Source organism: Abramis brama (assembly GCF_963993115.1).
Source record: "Abramis brama genome assembly, chromosome: 21".
In the NCBI taxonomy this organism is placed as follows: domain Eukaryota; kingdom Metazoa; phylum Chordata; class Actinopteri; order Cypriniformes; family Leuciscidae; genus Abramis; species Abramis brama.
Genome location: NC_139983.1, coordinates 6222762 through 6242253, shown reverse-complemented (window position 1 = coordinate 6242253; position 19492 = coordinate 6222762). Strand labels below are relative to the sequence as shown.

Sequence of the window (19492 nt, the reverse complement as noted above, 5' to 3'; positions counted from 1 at the left end):
GTATGGAGCTATTCTTGTGCCAATAAAAATGAACGTAGCTTTTCAAGAAACTAATGAAAATATAAATTGAAACTAAATAAATTATCTCTAAAACTGAAAAAGAACAAATCGCAGGCAAATTTTTTGACTTCGTTTTTAATACACTGCAAGTTTTGCTAACTATTTCTCATATTTCAATCGCTGATCTGAACTTACAAATGCGCTTCCAGAGTTTTCATTTACGCTTCTGAAGTTTTCGTTTACGCTCCCAGAGTTTTCGTTCGCCGTTCTGACACATTTCTCTCGTGGGGGCGGGGCTAGTAGCAGTGTGTTCTCATTGGTTACTGAGCTTTTGATTGATAGCTTCGTGACCTGGAAGTGAAGACGTCAGTGGTGTGTTTATGTGTGGATGTGAGCGTCTGTAATCGCAGCTTTCTATTTCAATTTAGTAATAAGTTATGTTTGTTTTTTAATTTTATTTGTATTTACCTGCTGCTACTACTTAGTTGGCAGAAGCTTTTTAGGAGCACAAGAGATCTATTCAGTCTATTCAGGTGTAATTGCACATTAAAGTACTGTCTGTATATAATACTTAAAATATTGTAGTGTCCAATGTTTTCGGAGAATATTTGTTTATTCCTGATGATTATTTTGCATGTTAGGCTCTGATTAGGTTCAGCTGTTACAATTTAAAGAGAATACTAGCAAACGTGTGTGATATATTCAGCCGTCAAGAAAGTCAAACTTCAACCAGGTAATCAAGGTTGGCAGCCATGGCCATCACACTACTCATTGTTAGCATGATATACGTTTACACCATCAAAATGATTGATCACTTAAATATGCTGTCAGATACAGACCTCAAAGGGCATTTCATTACATATGTCACACAAAGAATGTTCTTGTTGCCATTTTTTTTAAATTGATAATTATATTTAGTTATTTCATTTAATTAACATTTTCATTTAATTTAAATATATTTTAACAATCATCAACCGTTTCAATCGTGACTTATACAACCAGTTAAATTAATGTAATTGAAAATATGAATTCAAATAAATTTACATTCTTTATTGTCACTAAAGCATATACACAAGTATCGAAGTGAAGGTCTTGGATGCAATTATGTTGTGACAGGAAAGACCAGAATCCACAAAACATTAACTGCATAATATACATGTAATGCACAGTATTCTCATGATACATTACTATACAAAATGCACAATTACAAATACAGAATACATTTTAAAAATTCATATACATTTTAAATGTTGCAATGATTCTTTGAGCAGTTCCTGTTGCAGTACAAGTAACAAAGCAGTGACTGGACACAAGCAGTGCAAGGATAGTCCACCCAAAACATGAGCATTCTCTCATCATTTACTCACCTTCATGCCATCCCAGATGTATATGACTTTCTTCTTCATATAAACATAGACAAAGAGTTTTAAGGAAATAATCCATCTCTGTGAGTCCATAATACAAGTGGATTGTAACCCATGTACGTAAGATTTTTAATAGTTAAAACAGTTTACATTATTATTATTTTATCTAGCCTATTGTTTGACTTCAGAAGGCATTGATTCATCCACTGAGGTCGCATGGATTACCTCATTACCTATTATTATTGCTCACTGTGTGTGGTTTTTAAAGCGTCTTTAGGACTCGCAGAGATGGATTACTTTCCTTACAATCTTAATTCGTGTTTATCTGTAGAAAGAAAGTAAAATGCATCTGGGACAGCATGAGGGTGAGTAAAATAAGAGAGAATTGTATTTTTGGGTGAACTATCCCCTCAACATTCATATGCTGTTGGTATGCTAATCCAAGATCAGCATAGATTAATAAGAATAAAGTGAAACCTCTTGTGTACTTGTGAACTGTGTTTGTTTTAATCTAGAGGAAATTGAAATATTTGCTTTATATTAAATTATATTATTGTTTATATTAAAATAAATCAGGTGTCTGAAGATCAAGATCCCAGTCATTCAAAGGTGATGTGTCTGAACAAAGTAAGATTATTGTCTGATAGGGACAGTGGATCTCTGGTACTATCACTCTATCCTCTGTGTCAGCCTCAGAATTTTGTTTATGGAAAAGTTGCTCCACTCCCTGGAAAATGAGAGAAGAAATGTATTATAATCTAACAATACAAACTGCTGTGAACTCCCCATACAGTAACAAGTTGCAGACTTAAAATATTTATTATATATATATATATATTTAAGGGATTTTACAGTACTAAATATTTACCTCGGAGTCAAGCAGCATTTATCATCTGTAATACTGTTGTGTAACCAGTAGATGGCTGTATTGCCCTATATATAAACATATGGATGTGTATTCCCTAGTTGCTGGATGTTTTCAGTCATAATTACTTGCATGTATTAAGTTTTTAATGTGGACATATTTATTATTAAAGACTATTAAAGATGTAACATTTGTCAAAGAAATGTTCATTTGAAGTGCACTTTTTTCATTATTATTAGTCAAATATGGACACAGAAAAAGCAATTTGTTACTCATACTAGATACATATAATAGCTTTATCAGTCATCTTTATCACACAAAAGTAATCAGAATAAATATTGCAACCAGGGCGATACTTCAAAATAATTCAGTGTTTACATATTACGAACAGAGACGTGGTCTGTGGTCAAGTCGTGTCTCTCCTCTTTCAAAAACTTTGCATCGCAAATTAATCAGCAGTTGAGAAATTCAGGTTTAAATAGCTTTATTGGCATGGTAAAAAAGGCTTTACATTGCCAAAGTTGAATCAGGCAGTGACTGACAGCACTCTGGTCCTATGGCATCAGTCATTGACTGATACAGTACAGATAGGCTACTGCACAGTACTCTAGCTCAATGTTGTTTGGGGTGGCTGTGGGGTAATATGATCTAATCGAAGAAAATATGATCTAATCGAAGCAAATATGATCTAATCGAAGACTGTAACCTAATGTAGATAAACAAGTCATGTAATGATTGGGCTAACAGTTAAATCAAGACAACACAGCTCAGCTGTATAATGTTATGGGCTCTCACTGAGCTCTAAAATGCCTCTCCACCTGAAAAAAGCCAGTACTGTATTATAAATAGTATTAGTATAGTATTAAAAAAAACAAAAATCAGACTTACCACGAGTAGGCTAACGTTATCCAGTATCCTCCTGATATAGCGACGATACCTAATGGTAAATATCATTCGTCTGTACTATTCCTTCTATAAGAGATCATCTCAACAATATAGTGTAGCAGCAAATAAATACAGATATAAACTTAATATCACTAAAATGAAATAGAAAGCTGCGATTACAGACGCTCACATCCACACATAAACACACCACTGACGTCTTCACTTCCAGGTCACGAAGCTATCAATCAAAAGCTCAGTAACCAATGAGAACACACTGCTACTAGCCCCGCCTCCACGAGAGAAATGTGTCAGAACGGCGAACGAAAACTCTGGGAGCGTAAACGAAAACTTCAGAAGCGTAAATGGAAACTCTGGAAGCGCATTTGTAAGTTCAGATCAACGATTGAAATATGAGAAATAGTTAGCAAAACATGCAGTGTATTAAAAACGAAGTAAAAAAATTTGCCTGCGATTTATTCTTTTTCAGTTTTAGAGATAATTTATTTAGTTTCAATTTTTATTTTCATTAGTTTCTTGAAAAGCTACGTTCATTTTTATTGGCACAAGAATAGCTCCATACCGCTGAAGGCTCGGGTACATTATGGCATGTTTTCTATGTATTTTTTTTTATTAAGGACCATGTACAATTTCCAACATAAATGTTACCATTTGATGCATTGTACCAGAGTTAGCCATAGGCTAATTTACATCTGCAGTCTGACATTCTCAGTATAATTCATAATCCCACATTTATAATGAACAATGAGTTATGGTTATTGTGTTATTGTGTATGTATGCACAGAACAGAGGGGCGGGGTGAACAAAACTCATTATCATTTAAAGACACATGCACTTAAACAGTGTGCTGAAAACAGCTGTTTTTGACCAGGTAAAATGAGTGTTTTCTTACAATACTAATGAGAATTTTTAATTAAAGTATATTACAAACTTTTAATTTAGACCCTAAAGAATCATATTAGCTTGTACAAAAATGGCATTATATGACCCCTTTAAAGCAAAATTATGAGGTTAAGGTTGCCGTTCATCACTACACAATATTTTGATAGGTTTATTCAATTTATTCATTGTTTATTCATTAAAATATCCTCATTGTTTTTTGTTAACACTTTGTATGTATATACACATACACATATAAATGATGCTTAGTTATAAGCATCCCCCCTAAACCAAACCATAATTCTATAGAAATTAGGCTACATGTTGTCAATTCATTTTACTCGGTACTTACTGTGTAATTACAATGTAATAATGACACCTTATATATTAAGTTATAGTTTAATGTAATGTTACTTTTGCGTTACTTTTTCTCACGTTATCCAGGCTTGCCTGTTTGTTTTTAATAAAAAATTTTTTAAAAAAGAAGATATATTTTGGCAAATGTAAAGGCCCTTTAACACTAAGGGCCCTATCTTGCACCCAGCGCAATTGACTTTGTACACCGACGCATGTATCATTCCTATTTTGCACCCGATGCACAGCAGACTTTTCCCTCCACAGATGCACATTGATAAATTAGGGAATGAACTTGCGCTTCTGGGGGCGGTTCAGCGAAAAGAGGAGGCGTGTTTCAGCGCAAACATTCCCTGGTGCTATTTTGCAGTTCCAGAAAACAATTCTTATTCGCGTTATTCAGATGCTATTTTAAAGGCGCATACTTGGCCATAATGTAGCGTGTGCACAACGCGCATACACTTTGCTTCTCTCATCTACACACAGACACAGCAGTTGCCATTTTTGCAAACTATAGGCTACATAATTACAAGGAAAAATATTCCACACGAGGGAAATCATTGTGGTGTCCATGAAGAAACCATGAAGATGTGAAAAAATAGGCATAAATCTAGCTTACACATTTACCCAAATTATTATACGCCTGTTTAACCGAAGCTAATTTGGGTGGGTTTCTCCCATCCCCATACAGTGTCACTTCTCTGTCTTTTACGGCCCTGACGAGAACGTCGGTCTCCTCGGCTGTGAACCGCTCCTGGCTGCGCCTGGCAAATCCGCCGTTATAATATCAATCCACCATGGAACAAGCGTGCCTGCTCTTAAAGGGAATGTGAGATGACGCTCTGATTGGTTTATTTCACATTACACCCAAACCACACCTATGAGTACACTGTAAAACTTTTCACTGTAATTTTACAGTAAAATACTGGCAGCTGGGTTTCCAGCCACATACTGTAATTTTACAGAACTAGTACTGTAAACAGCATTTACAGTATTGTACTGTAAAACGTTGTACTGTAAATTTACAGTAAAATACTGGCAGCTGGGTTTCCAGCCACATACTGTATTTTTACATAACTAGTACTGTAAACAGCATTTACCATACTCCACTGTAAAACGTTGTACTGTAAATTTACAGTAAAATACTGGCAGCTGGGTTGCCAGCCACATACTGTATTTTTACAGCACTAGTACAGTAAACAGCATTTACAGTACTCCACTGTAATTACCAAATACAGTATATACCACATACTTTTACAATATTAAACTTGTCTACAGCAATAAATTGTATAGTAGTCACACTAGGAAAAAGAAAACAACATTTTCTGGGTTTTAAAACATTTATTTTGGTTAAAAGCAAAGATCAGAAAATTGCCTTCTGTGAACATGTTGGCTGAATTTTTTTGAACATAAAAATCAATTTTAACACTTAACAACAAACAGGTAACACTTAGCGCTTAATTAAAGGGATAGTTCACCCAAAAATTTAAATTAGTCCATGTTTTACTAACCCTCAAGTCATCCTAGGTCTATGTGACATTCTTCTTTCAGACGAATAAAATCGGAGTTCTATTAAAAAATGTCCTGGCTCTTCCAAGCGTTATAATGGCAGTGAATTGCTGTTTCTGTTTTGAAGTCCATACAAGTGCAAACGAAATCCCATTCAAAGTCTTCAAGTTTTTGCAGAAGTGAGGAAACCTGTAGGCTTACAGTGTAATGTAGCTACTTCAGACCAACCCATTTTAGATTTGCGTCAGGGCGCAAGAGTAATTTATCCTGCTGGTATAGCAACAGCGCCCGAGATCCACCCACAAAGTTACTTGCGTTTCGCGTTTGATACTTGCATTTCAGATCGTTAAAATAGGGCCCTAAAAGTAAAATGAATAAGCCTCAGGCTGAAGGAAATGCAAATTCATGCCTGTACAGTAGAGGGCGCAACTCAAACAAACCTTTCAGCAGTGCTGCCATTCTGGATTGCAGAAGAACAGGATGCAGGAGAAGAAAGTTGAACACTCTTACTTCAGCAATAAAAAATAAAAAAATAAACACAAACGTGATGTTAAACTAAAGTAATTTTTGCTTATTTTTATGGTTGAATTGGATTATCAAAGTTCAGCAGCAAAGACATAATAAAGTGAGATTAAATACATAAAGTGTAGGGCCCCTATTATGGATTTTTGAAAATTACCTTTCATGTAGTGTGACATAGCTCTAAGTGAATCCTGCAAAGTTTTAAATCTGAAAGGTGCACCATATATAAAGTTATTGTCTTTCAAAAGTAAGAGTCGACTCTGAGTCAATGAAATGAATTGTTTTTCAAACGAGTCATAAGCCGTTTCCTTGTGACATCAAGAGAAACATTAGCATATTACCCAACAACTTTTAGTGCATGCAGACACCAGGGAAAACTTGAACCTCAAACCAGCAGCTGATTCCTTTGGATCGCATCATGTCGAGAAGACGCTGTGCTCTACATTGTGAAGGTAAAGTAAAATAAATTTCACCACCCAAGGACGAGCATGTGAAGAATCAGTGGTTAAAATTCATCTTTACCATGATATCACAGCAGTATAGCCTAATCCTAAACTTTTGCTGTGTTCCCTTTATTTCACTGACGACTTCTTAAATCTCGGAGTTCAATGCAGGATTCGTAAAACGCTTGCTCTTGAAAGATGGTGTTCAAAATACTTATTTCTCTTACGAGAGGTTCTCTCGTATTGCGTAAGTAGCTTACGCTTCGGGAAAGTTCTCTTTCTTCGAGATCTGAAGCCAAAAAATTATCCTTAATTTTGCATTTATTGTCAACGCAGTGCAGCAGCAGGCAGACCAAAGCAAGCTGTATAAGCGTGCCCATTGGCTGCCAGGCGGCAACTGCTTAAGCCTACCAGTGAGCCCGGCGTGACGTCACACCCAATGAGGTGACGTCGCGCCCTCCACACCCTTCTAACCGTCAAGAAGGGTGTGGCCAGTGTGTATATATTGCGGGCTCACAGGCTGAACTCTGATTTTCTTGTCTTCAGCGAAGCTCTTCGCATCGCTGGATCTTGAGAAGCCGCCGCCGTCGAAACCAGCGACCAGCAAGCCTAGGACAGCGCCTGAGGAAGCCGGCCACCTTCGCCGCCTTCAGCCATCCGTGCCTGCTACGCTATCCGGCGACATATCCTTTTTCTTTGCATAATTCTGCTGAGTGTGTTTTCGCCCTGCGACACGCACTTTCTCTTCTAAAAGAGCGCGAGGCGTTTTTATCAAAATGCCTCGTTTCTCCTGCGGTTCATGCCGCGCCCCGCTCAGCAACGGAGACCGCCATCTCATCTGCGCTCTCTGCCTGGGCCGCGATCACGCCGCCGCCGCACTCTCCACGGGCGGCTGCCCCGAGTGCGAAGAACTCTCAATGTCGACCCTGCGGGCTCGACTTGAGGTTTTTGACCAGGCTGTCGCTCCGCATGTCCCTGTCGGGCCGCGCAAGAAAAAGCGCCGCTCGCAGCGACCACCGGAGACCGATGCGGCGCTTAGAAGCTCACCGGAACATCTCCCTCGAGCTTCTCTCTCGCCCTCTCCACCCCCCCTCCCGGCCGCTCAACCGCCAGCTCTCGCCCGCGCCGCCGCCGTTTCAGGGGACGAGGCGGATGAGTCTGACGAACGTGCCGCTGACAGCTGCTCCATCCTGGCGTCTGACAGCGAGGACTGGTCCACCGCCTCCTCTACAGTCCAGGATTCTGGCCGTTCTCGAGCGGGCGAGGACGCGGAGCTTTTGCGCCTCCTTACCCGGGCTGTTGACCAGTTAGGCCTCGAGTGGTCACCTCCTAAGGAGCCAGCACCAAACAGGCTCGACGGCTGTTTTCTTCATCGCCGCCGCCGATCACCAGCTTCCAGAACCACGCCTTTCCTGCCTGAGCTCCACAGTGAGCTTTCTAAGTCGTGGAATGCACCGGTTTCCGCGAGGGTCTCTTCACACGCCTCATCGACGCTCTCACAGGTTGACGGCGCCACTGAGAAGGGGTATAATGCCATTCCCCCTGTGGAAGAGGCGGTAGCAGCGCACCTTTGCCCGCCTTCTCGTTGGTGCTCAAAGGCTGCCCTCCCGTCTAAGCCCTGCAGGACCACATCAGCCCTTGTCGGCCGCACTTTCTCCGCCGCCGGTCAAGCTGCTTCTGTCCTTCACTCTATGGCCGTGCTGCAGATTCTCCAGGCCAATCTCCTCCGTGATTTGGACGAGAAAGGTCTGGAATCTGCTTCCATTACGGATCTAAGAAGCGCGACGGACCTGTCCCTTCGCGCTACGAAATCCGCTGCCCAGGCCATCGGACGGTGCATGGCTTCTCTGACTGTTACAGAGAGGCATCTCTGGTTAACGCTCGCCGACATGAGAGAGTCTGAGCGCGCGGTGTTTCTCAACGCCCCTCTCTCTCCCACCGGCCTGTTCGGCCCAGCGGTTAGCGGGATCGTTGACCGTTTTTCGGAGGTACAGAAGACTACACAGGCTATGAATCTCTTCCTGCCTCGACGCTCTAGCTCTGCTGCACGCCGTCCTCGCGACCAGCCTGCGCAAAGTTCCACCCAGCGTCCAGCTCGACCTCCGTCCTCGCAGCGACGACAGGGCGGCCGCCCTAGATCGCGCTCTTCCAGCCGAAACAGACCGCCTCCTCCCCGGGGACCCCGGCAGAGGATTACGGTGAAACCTGAGCCCGCTAAGACCTCCTAGCCCGAGGAAAGAAGCGACGGCTGTGTCCCGCTGCGGCCGGACCACCGTTAAAGCTTTATGTCCTGTCAGTCCCCGTTGCCACGGTTACTGCGGACACTCATTTCGCAGCCAACGAGCCGGTAATCTCACCCTCTCGCCTGCATACAACCGCCGTTCTCACGGCGACCCAGAGAAATCTCAAAAAGAGCATTATGTCTGGTTGCACGGCTCGCGCCGCATGTGTTTCAAATGCAGTGAATGTGCCCACGTTTCTGTGTTCACCCCTGCACACAAGCACTATAAATCCCGTGTCTTTCACAGAGCCCACTCTCATAAAGCGAGTAGAATCCGCTCGAGTGTTGAAAGTAGGTCACGTGTCCACCTCACGGTGCCCCCGTCTACTCACTGCCCGCTCTGTCACACGGCCATTCACAACCGGTTATGTTCTAAATGCAAATGCTGTGCCCGCTCCCCTGCGCTCACACATACTAACGAACATTTCGCCCCCAACGCCGCCCTCGCGCGTCGCGCCTCACGCTGTATGTTTCCCTCCCAAAGCCACCGGGACACCACGTGTAAAACGGCCAGTTATCGCTGTGTGCGATCCGCCGTGTCTAAGCACAGAGAGCGCGCGCGCTGCACCCGCCCCTCCGTTTCGAGCTCTCGAGCCCGCGATGTGCGGCGATCAGAGCCCGGAGGCCATCCTGCCCCTGGGTTATCCCAGGTGCATCAGAATGGGTGCTAAACACAGTAAAACAGGGCTATACTCTGCAGTTCGCTCGCCGCCCCCCGCGCTTTCAGGCGCGTACCGAGACGAGAGTCAATGGGGAAGTAGCACATCTGCTTCGAGCAGAAATAGCGACACTTCTGTGCAAAGGGGCTATAGAACCGGTTCCCCCTTCTATGAGCGAGTCGGGCTTTTACAGACGTTATTTCCTCGTTCCCAAGAAGGACGGAGCTCTCAGACCGATTTTGGATCTGAGATATTTGAACAAAGCTCTCATGAGAAGACCGTTCAAAATGCTCACAACCAGGCAGATCCTCGCGCAAATTCGCCCGAGGGACTGGTTTATCTCTCTCGATCTAAAAGACGCATACTTTCAGATCCAGATAATACCCCGTCACAGGCCATTCTTGAGATTCACCTTCGACGGTCAGGTATATCAATACACCGTCCTACCATTCGGCCTGTCTCTAGCACCCCGTACATTCACGGAGTGCATGGACACGGCTCTCGCTCCCCTGAGAGGTCGGGGAATGCGGATTTTGAATTATTTGGACGATTGGCTGATTCTAGCACAGTCAGAGACCGAGCTCATCGCTCACAGAACAGTGCTCCTCAGCCACCAGGAAAGCCTGGGGCTTACGGTCAACTGGACCAAGAGCTCATTAGTGCCCAGTCGTTCAACCTCCTTTCTGGGTTTGGAACTGGACTCTGTGGCAATGACGGCCCGTCTGTCGACACAGCGCGCGCGTTGCATTCGATGCCTGGCCGCTTCCTTCCGGTCAGGCAGCACCGCTCCTCTAAAGACATTTCAGAGTATGCTGGGTTGCATGGCCTCAGCTGCAGCAGTGCTTCAGCTGGGTCTATTGCATATGCGCCCGCTTCAACGCTGGTTGAACGCCCGAGTGCCTCACAGAGCCTGGGCTTCCGGCGGCATTCGAATCAGAGTGACTCAGAGCTGCGTTTCAGCACTGAAGCCCTGGTTAGCGGCCGACTGGTACCAGCGGGGAGTGACAATGGGTGCCGTCTCGCGCCGCAAAGTTATCTCGACGGACGCTTCCACCTCAGGTTGGGGCGCTCTTTTCGAGGGCAAGCCGGCATTTGGCCTGTGGTCGGACCAGGAGAAATGCCTCCACATAAATTGTTTGGAGATGATAGCGGTCGAGAACGCGCTCAAGCGCTTCCTCCCATTCATACGGGATCACCATGTGTTAGTCCGCTCGGACAACATGTCAGTGGTATCCTATGTGAACCGACAGGGCGGTGTCAGATCCAAGAGCCTGTGCAAACTGACAGAATGCCTTCTCGTGTGGGCTCACCGCTCGTTGCGCTCGCTGAGAGCCGCGCACGTGCCGGGCCACTTGAATGTGGGACCAGACAGACTGTCCAGGGACATCATTCCCCCTGGAGATTGGTCCCTGCATCCTCAGACAGTCCAGCTCCTCTGGCGCCTATTCGGCAGGGCGGAGGTCGACCTCTTTGCGTCGAAAGACAACGCTCACTGCCCGATATTTTTCTCGAAAAGCGAGGACGCGCTGTCCCAGACCTGGCCCAGCCTCCCGCTGTACGCTTTTCCCCCGATCTCCGTTACCTCAGGTTTTAACAAGGATCAGGGAAACACAGCACCCAGTGCTCCTTATAGCCCCGCGCTGGGAGAACCAGATTTGGTACCCAGAGCTGGTGAGGCTGTCGCACTCACCCCCATGGCCGATCCCGGTGAGAAAGGATCTCCTCTCTCAAGCCGGTGGGTCAATCTGGCATCCCCATCCGGAGCGATGGTCTCTGCATGCATGGGTAATCAACGGATACCTGTTGACCTGCCAGAAGGGGTCGTGAACACGATCACGCAGTCTAGAGCTCCCTCCACGAGACGGCTCTATGCGTCTATGTGGTCTGTGTTCTCTAAATGGTGCGCTACTAAGAGCTTTGATCCACGCACATGTGGGGTTCCGCAAGTGCTCTCCTTCCTACAGGAGCTGTTGGAAAAGGGCAGGTCCCCTTCCACGCTCAAAGTGTATGTGGCGGCTATTGCAGAGTTCGCTGAGACGACGCGCAGCCGGGCAATCGGAAGGAATGAGCTTATTATCCGTTTCCTCAGAGGAGCCAGGCGGATGAATCCCCCGCGGCCCCCCTCGGTTCCTATTTGGGATCTGTCCTTGGTCCTGGAGGCCCTGAAGGCTTTTCCTTTTGAACCGCTTGAATCTGTGGATCCTAAGTACCTTTCGCTCAAAACCGTTTTTCTGATAGCTCTGTCTTCAGTAAAACGCGTGGGGGACCTGCACGCGCTATCTCTTAGCCCTGCATGTCTTGAGTTCGGACCGAATGACTCTAAAGTCATTCTCAGACCGAGACACGGGTATATTCCCAAAGCGATTGGTACCCCCTTTAGGGCACAAATCATCTCCCTCTCGGCTCTGCCAATATCCGATAACGGGGACAGTGATAACCTCCTATGCCCTGTTAGGGCGCTGAGAGTTTATATCACGCGTTCCGCCGCTTTCAGGCGGTCCGAGCAGCTCTTTGTTTCTTTTGGCGGACGCACCAAGGGTCTCGCCGCCTCGAAACAGAGCCTGTCCAGGTGGATAGTGGACGCGATTGCAGCAGCTTACGCCTCCAAACACCTGCAGTGTCCTTTGGGTGTCAGAGCCCACTCCACTAGAGGCATGGCCTCTTCGTGGGCCTGGTCCAGCGGAATTTCTATTCACGATATTTGTATGGCGGCGGGCTGGGCCTCCCCATCTACATTCGTGAGGTTTTATAACCTGGAAGTTCCCGCCCTGCAGGCTAAACTGTTATCAGTATAAGTGCAGACTATGTCCACATACTGGTTAATTTTCTGGTTGGCACCAGGGGAAGGATTATTTTCCACAAATAGACCAGTGTTTCTGCTCTATTCCTGCTCTATTCCCTTTCCGGCCACACCATTTACACTGATGTATAGAGTGTATACTTTCCCGAAGTGTAAGCTACTTACGCAATACTCGTTCCCTCTTCTAGAGAGAACCGAGGTTACATTAGGTAACCGAGTACGTTTTGAGTTTTATATTGTGTAGGTCTCCTCCTAACTGGCTAACTCACGTTATCACTGTCTTACTTAAATACTTATGCTAATCAGTTTGTGGGCCACTATTACCTATAACTGTGTCTATTAATGCAGATTGTCTGTCATTCTCACTACTTTGAGGAAAGATTAAGCATGGAGCAAGATTTGTTTTACCACCGTTTATGTTACATCAGTCATTCACGCTAGAGCTCGGCTAATTTAATATTCAACAATATTATTGATCTGCCTTAGCCTACTTAGGGTGGACGATGACGCAATTTTCTTCTAGAAACAAACTTTGTTGTATTATTATAAGCTGCTTTGATACAATCTGTATTGTAAAAAGTGCTATATAAATAAAGGTGACTTGACTTGACTAATGTATACACTGCATACATGCACTGTTATTGATACAGTTTCCATGTTCACCGCAATATATTACAAAAATACTCTGTAAAATCAACGGCATTGTTTGTTACTGTCTTTAGTTTACAGTGTAGGAAGCCTCAGGAAAGCTGACGTTGTTATGGCATTAGACGTTTTTATTTTCGCACGCTGTATGCGGTAACCTAAACTAATCACAACAGACTGAGCTGTCTGGCCAATCAGAGCAGAGTAGCTCGTGGAAAGGCGGGATTTAGAGAGATTGATTCATCTGACGAGTCGTTTGAGAATCATTGAAAATGTAGTGATGTGCAAATGTATATTATGAGGAAATTAAATATATATTTTTTTTTACCTTTGATGCATGTAAACCTGTTGTAGGAGACTCCAAAACAACATTAGGAAACTTTAAAATAGCATAATGGGCACTTTAATATTCAATTATTCCAGGTTTGTGTAATATTTTGAGTTTTCATTTCACTGTTTTAATTCATTCTCCTTCTTACCACTATAACAGGTAGGAAATATACAGAAATTGAATACATTTATCAGTCTGCACTGCATGAATTATAAATTAAATATAGATTAATCCTTATTAAAGCTACAAATGTTCTTTAGTCGAGCAGTGTGTAATTTTCTCAGTTACCTTTGTTCTTTGATTAACATTAATGACAGAGAATTAGTAGCTGCTGTCACTTTAAGACCTGCTGCTGCTGTACATGACGCGGATCTCACACACGTCTCATTTTTTCATGCTTTGCGTTTATTTAAGATATTATTTAACTCATTTAAAACTGACATTTTGGCATAATTGTGTGTATCATTGTTCATTCAAACGTAAAAGAGAACCTGATACTGTCGCGTTCTCTGCTGTCACACTTGAATGGTTTAAAAGCATTTGCATGAATAAGAGCAGGATCATATAATGTAACGCCAGCCAAAGGATGAAAGAAAAAAACGGATGCTGCGTTAATTGCGTTAAATATTTTCAATGTGTTAAACTGGAAAAAATAACATTGACAGCACTAGCCAAAACACTTATTTATAAACTTCAATAATTAATACAAAATAATCACAAAATGCAATAGCAAAATGTGCCATCAACATCAAAACAAATAGACTATATGCCTCACATTGCTTGAGTCTGTCACAGAATTCAGACTCAGGAGAACGATGAGTACAATAATGACATCATTGGTTAATTAACCAACAGGGTGAAATGAGATGGCAAATGTAGCAAATCACAACAACCAGAGTGGATGAGGAATGACAGAGTCCAAACAGGTAAGTTGCACCACACACACTTTGATGATCACTGAAGATGAAGATAATAATGTCTCTTATCGTTGAAGGAGCAGAACATACGATAATGGAGGAGACGGGAATCCAGGGAAGTAGGAACAAAGATGAATGGAGCACAGGATGACAAGTCAGGTAAGTAGATGCAGATATGTAGCGATTAGCAATACAAGCAGTCTCAGTTAGCAAGGATGAGACTAGACAACCCCTATGTGCGTAGTGCTGGCTTTTATGGAGAGTTGATTAGCATGATGGCAGACAGGTGTGGTGATTAAGAAGGGTGTGCAGGTGAATTTCCTTCACTGGAACGGACTGGGGAATGTCTCTCACTGGAACAGAATCGGAAACTTCTCTCACTGGAACGGACTCAGGAACTTCTCTCACTGGAACAAACTTGGGAACTTCTCTCTCGGGAATGGACTCGGGAACTTCTCTCTCGGGAACGGACTCAAGATCGACACGGGAACTTCTCTCTGGGATTGGATTCGGGAACTTCTCTCTCGGGAACTTCTCTCTCAGGAATGGACTAGGGAACATCTCTCTCAGGAACGGACTCGGGTACATTACTCACTGGAGCAGACTCAGGAATATCACTCACTGGAAGCATTGTGACCATTGGAATTGGCAATGCTATGGTCCTTGGAATGGGTTCTTGTTCTGGGGAAAACTCATACAGAAACAAGGACTGAAGGGGAATTTAGAGTAGACTCACAGGTGGGTACGGATTCTGAAGTGGACTTGAGAGTTAGATCAGGTTCTGATGCAAGCTCAGGAGTTAGAGTGAGCTCCAATGCAGACTCAGGAGCCGGGACGAGCTTGATACTGAACTCTGGGGCTGGAACAGGCACGTAACGGAACTCTGAGGCTGGAACAGGCTAGATGGAAAAAAACGTCAGTACCAGGATGGCTAGAGTGGGTTGGAAAGACAGCAACTGAGTAGGGCTGGCGACTTCCGCAACCTCGCCAACGGTGAATGACGAACCACTTAACCACAGCACCTGATCTATGTATTGTGCCAGAGTACCTGGGGTAGTACATGCTGGTGTGCTTGGAGAAACAGCTGGTTGTCCAAACCACTCCAAAAGACAGTTTTCAATGTCTCATTGTTCCATGGTACCTGGTGGGTGAGCTGAAGATGAAGATAACAATTTCTCTTATCGTTGTAGGAGCAGAACAGACGATAATGGAGGAGTCGGGAATCCAGGGAAGCGGGAACACAGATGAATGTAGCACAGGAAGACGATACAGGTAAGTAGATGCAGGTAAGTAGCGATTAGCAATACAAGCAGTCCCAGTTAGAAAGGATGAGACCAGCCACAGCCGGCTGATACATCCGTCCCAAGGCCAGAGTCAGTTATGGAGTCCGCGGAAATAAATACAACCATCTTCGAACCAGAAGCCAAAGTCTGGCTCATCAATTTGGAGCCAACAGAGCCAATTCCCAACCTTGTCCCACTCTCGAACTCTCTCCTTCTCCACCGGTCCTGTCCGACTGTTTAAATGTTCCATCCCGCCTGAAGTCCATCCTCCTTCGATGACACCGTCCAGTCTCCTAGCTCCTTCTTGCTTCCTTGGCTCCACCCTAGTCCATCAGCCCTTGGACACCACTGAGCTTCCTTGTCCCTCAGGCTCTGCCTTGGTCCCTCAGAGGTCTGGCTAGCCCTCTGGCTACCAGTATAGTGATGGGGAGAGCCCTGACTCTCTGTGGTCATTAAAAATCCCAAGCCACTTCTTTTAAATGAGTAGGGGTGTAACCTCGGTGTCCTGGCCAAATTCCCTCCATTGGCCTTTATCAGTCATGGCGTCCTAATAATCCCCATCAACTGAATTTGCTCTATCACTCTCTCTCCTCTCCATCTATAGCTGATGTCTGGTGAGCGCACTGGCGCTGTTGTACTGTGGCTGCCATCGCATCATCCAAGTGGATGCGGCACACTGGTTATGGTTGAGGAGAGACCCCTGACATGATTGTAAAGCACTTTGTACAGCAGTACACAGGAAATGCACAATATAAATACCTCATTCATCAATATCGCCCTGGTCTGTCGTCCTCTCGACTTCGCCTGGGTCTCCATCACTTCCAGCTCCACCTCCATCAGTCGTTCCCCAGGTTCGGTTCGGACCACTGTTGGACTAGGTTTATTACGGTGCGAGGGTGCGCCTTACGGGGGAATATTGTAACAGTTTGGATCTGTTCTATGGACTCTAATTTTAATATTCTTTTCTGATCCGTAAATTTCCTGTTTCTCTGCTCTGTTTAATTTAGGTTTCCTTGGTTTCCGATTATGTCCTTATTTGTTTCTATAGTTACCAATTATCCACAGCTGTCTCATTTAGTTCTCATTGTATTTATACACCCGGACTGGTTATGTCCTTTGACGGTTATCGTTGTAATTTAGTGTGTGCAATTATACTAAAAGGCCTTTTACTTGCTAGTAAAAAAGTTTAAATATCAATCAGATGATAGAGTCCTGCACGCAGGTGGGTACCCGACGGGTGACCCGCTAATATTTGATGTAACGGGTGGAATAATATTTACGTGTCAGGTGCGGATCGGATGCGCGGTAGACACGGGCGAACTGCGGGTCCAATAGCCAAGACTATTTCAACTCAATTCGGTGCATTTGACAGTTGCTTTCAAATGGTCCCGTGCTTATTTGTGTTCACGCTGCTACAAAGAGGACCAGCCGCCAGATAAACACTGCTAAGTTTCAGAAGAGACAACCATGTTTAAATTCCTAAGTGAATCTGCTAAAATATTTACTAGCTTTAAGCTTACAGTTGAATAGGCCTACTAAACATTATTTGTTCTATTATTTTACTTGTGTTGTTTAATGCAATGTTAATTGCATTGACTCAGAATGCCTAATGTTGGTTTTATTGCTTGTGTTGGGCTAGATGAGAAAATTATTTTTGTCTATCTCATGTAGTAGATTTAATGCGGGTACAGTTCTGGTTGCCGTTTTTATGTCGGTCGGGTCGGGTACGGACTAAAATTAGTGTTTCTGTCGGATATTGGGTCGGGTGTTATGCTAATTACTGCGGGTGCGGGGCGGGTTCGGGTTTATCAAACAGGACCCATGCAGGACTCTGATAGAAGGCATGTAGTAGATTGTGTACAACAAAGTTTTAAGCAAAGTTTTGCTCATCTTGATAATTAAGAGGCCTTAGAAATGTGCATATCAAAAATTATGTAGTAGGCGTTATATGGTTAAAAATATATTGTACCCTTGAATAGCTTCAGTGTAGTTAGCTTTGTTGGTAACTAGCAACTTTTCAAAAGAGTAACTTCACAGATTGTTAGCTTGCAGCTTGGGAAGCCATGGTTTCAAAGAAGCTTCCCCAACAGAAGGTGCCCTGTATACATTCATAAAACATTTTCACTTCCTTAACTGCTCTGAGCTAGAAGCTCTCACTACGCGTAGTTAGGACCGCTGCTGAGGAGCAGGTGTCTGAGGCTTTAAATTAGCATTTCCTATTCATGCTAATGGCTGAACCCTGTTCCCCCCGTGAGGAGAGTTGAGCGTGCTCTCTTCTCCAGAGCACAGTGAATGCTAATAAGAACACACTCCAAAATCCCTGCTCTGTGTGTCTTGGCTAATCTTGTTTTATCACCTTTGTTAACATCTCCATGAACAACAGATTTAATCCAGGCAGAGATTACCGTAATGTGACGTCTGCTTTCCCAGATGGAGTCTGCACCCTTCAGTCTATAAACATTTGTATTCCCTGTGGTAGGACAGACAAAGAAGGATGAAGTGAAATGCTACCGATGTAACGGCAGGTTATGAACTGCGCCTGAAGTGCAGAGGTTAAAAACACGTTGCAAACCATCACATCTGTGCACAGGACGCATATGACATGTGAATGCGAGAGGTGACCCCTTTTGAGCCCTCTGCGCTGTTCTGCAGAGTGAAGAGTCAATAGTTGCGCACGCCAAAGAGACACAAGAAAAACTAGTTCTCCTTTATCCGTGATGATTAATTCTGTTCATCTCAGGAGATTGTCTTCAATCATGGAGCATAAGGTGCCAGTGCTTTGGCCCTGCATTCAGGGAGCAGTGAATTACCTTGTGCCAGATTACCAGACAGCTGTAATAAGACTCAGCTTTGGGTTAATTATCCAATAGGAAGTCAAAGCTCACAATCTGGGCTACTTAACAAGAGGGCAGGGTCACCCTTGGACGAGAGCAGGTAGCAGAGGGTGCAAAACAGATCCACTGCGAAGAAAGCCCTCAAACATTCTGTGGCAAACATTCACATCCACCTTCGAAACCAACTGATGGAATGCATGTGCAGCAGATGCACATTTATTACAAAGCATTATATTGATGTCTATAATATCTTAATGCCTTATAGTTGCACTTAGCAGATTAGAGCTGGGTGATAATATAGTTTACTTTTCACAACTATACAAGCAATCAAGCATTTGAGATTTGCTATATAGTGGCCTACATGCGTATACTGTATGTATATGAAGATAAAACTGGACATATTTGTATAAAGAGATTGGTGATAACATAGTTACATTTTACTAAGAAAAGCAGATGATTGAGATTTGCTATGTAGTTTATATCGCCCAATGCAACAATACTGCATGTATGGGGATGAAGTTGGACATACTTTTATATCCAACTGAATATAAATAACAGAGTGATAATATAGTTACATTTTGCGGCAAAATAAAAGTCAACCAGTTGAGATTTGTTATACAGTATATATCGCTTTACTGAGTGATGCCAATTATCAGCAAATTATCTGCAAAACGAAACCTGGCTGGCTGTTTTAGTTCTGAATAATAGCTGGATTTGGAGTTCACACTAATTGAGATATGACCAGTACATTAATGCCACTGCACAATCATGGCATATGTAAAATTTCACTCTAAATGGTTCATAACTGATGGAGAAACCCAGACTATAGGTAATGGGCAGTAATCATCCTAACTCAGAGTACACCTTTATTTATTTATTTCCGTGCCCTGATGTGTGGGGTTA

At 43.8% G+C, this 19492-nt stretch overlaps 1 long non-coding RNA gene across 1 annotated transcript; it reads right to left on the bottom strand.

Moving 5' to 3' along the window:
* Positions 1 to 1035: 1035 nt before the first annotated feature.
* On the bottom strand, positions 1036 to 3675 carry LOC311072341. The gene is made up of 2 exons (XR_014604004.1): positions 3118 to 3675; positions 1036 to 2091 (listed from the first exon to the last, which is right to left on the bottom strand). It is a non-coding gene; the product is annotated as an uncharacterized lncRNA (long non-coding RNA).
* Positions 3676 to 19492: the final 15817 nt, after the last annotated feature.